Raw genomic sequence first — 1,777 nt, forward strand, 5'->3', positions numbered from 1 at the left:
GTGTCCCCAATGTCCCCAGTGTCCCCAATGTCCCCAATGTCCCCAGGTGTCCCCGGTTCCAGCTGCTGGCGCACACCACGCTGTCCCTGGCCCAGGTGCACGACGGCTTCCGCACGCACGACCTCGTCATTGCTGCCGACGGTCAGTGGGGTCACGGCACCCCAAAACAGCCCACGGCACCCCATAGCACCCTATAACACCCTAAAACAGCCCGGGGCACCCCAGAACAGCCCAGGGCACCCCAAAACAGCCCGGGGCACCCCAGAACAGCCCATAAACACCCCATAAACACTCCAGAACAGCCCGGGCCACCCCAAAATACCCCATAAACAACTCTAAACACCCTATATCACCCCAAACAGCGTAGGGCATCCCAAAACAGCCCAGGGCATCCCAAAACAGCCCATAGCACCCCATACACACCCCATAATAGCCCGGGGCACCCCAAAACATCCCACAGCACCCCAAAACAGCTCGGGGCACCCCAAAACAGCCCATAACACCCCGTACCCTTCCATGGGACCCCCGGGACCCCCACACCCCTCCCCAAGACCATGGCTCCCCCTATGGGACCCCTGCTAACCCCCATATCCCACCATGGCACCTCTGAACCTCTCTATGGGACTCTTGACCACCCCAGTACACCCCCTTGGGACCCCTGATCATCGCCATGTGACCCCCACCACCCCTACACCTCCCTGTGGGACCCTGACACCCCCATATCCCCCCAGTGGGACCCCTGAGCTTCTCTGTGGGACCCCCAACCACCCCCACATCCCCCCCAGGGCCACTGCCACCCCCTATGGGATTCCTGATCGCCTCCCTATGGAACACTGACACCCCTTTATGGGACCCTGGCCATAACACCCCATAAACACCCTATATCACCCCAAAACAGCCCGGGGCACCCCAAACAGCCCGGGGCACCCCATAGTACCCTATAACACCCCATAGCACCCTATAACACCCCATAACACCTCTAAACACCCCATGGCACCCCAAAACACCCTGGGGCACTCCTAAACACCCCACGGCACCCCATAATACCCCATAACAGTCACGGCACCTGATAATACCCCATAAGCAACCTATGGCACCCCAAAACCATCCCATAACACCCCAAAAATCCCCGGAAACCCCATGGCACCCCATAACAGCCCATAAACACCCTTAAACAGCCCACGGCACCCCAAAAAACACCCCAAAACTCCTCCCACACCCCATGGCACCCCATAACACCCCAAAACTCCCCATTCCCCCCACGGCACCCCAAACCAGGGCAATGGGGCTGGAGCAGACAGGGAGGAGTTTGGGGTCGGGGATTTTGGGGTCCTGCAGGGGTGGGGGTGGATTTGGGGTCTCGGTACGTGGGGACAGGGGGATCTGGCACGAGGAGGAGGCTTTGGGATCCTTTTGGGGTTTGGGGGTCCCTCTCAGCCCCCAAGAGTCTCAGGAGTCCTCAGAGCAGAGCAGAGCCCTGCTGGGGGGTTTGGGGTCAGTGTGGGGGTCCCTCCATGTCCCCTCTGTGTCCCCCCCAAATCAGAGCCCTGCTGGGGGGTTTGGGGTCAGTGTGAGGGTCCCTCCATGTCCTCCCTGTCCTTGTGTCCCCCCAAAGCAGAGCCCTGCTGGGTGGGTTTGCGGGTCCCTCCATGTCCCTCCATGTCCCCCCCTGTCCCCCCCATGTCCCCCCAGAGCAGAGCCCCTGCTGGGGAATTTGGGGGTCCCTCCATGTCCCCCCTGTGTCCCCCCGTGTCCCCGCAGCGCAGAGCCCCGCCGC

Source organism: Geospiza fortis, unplaced genomic scaffold (genome assembly GCF_000277835.1).
Source record: "Geospiza fortis unplaced genomic scaffold, GeoFor_1.0 scaffold1695, whole genome shotgun sequence".
In the NCBI taxonomy this organism is placed as follows: domain Eukaryota; kingdom Metazoa; phylum Chordata; class Aves; order Passeriformes; family Thraupidae; genus Geospiza; species Geospiza fortis.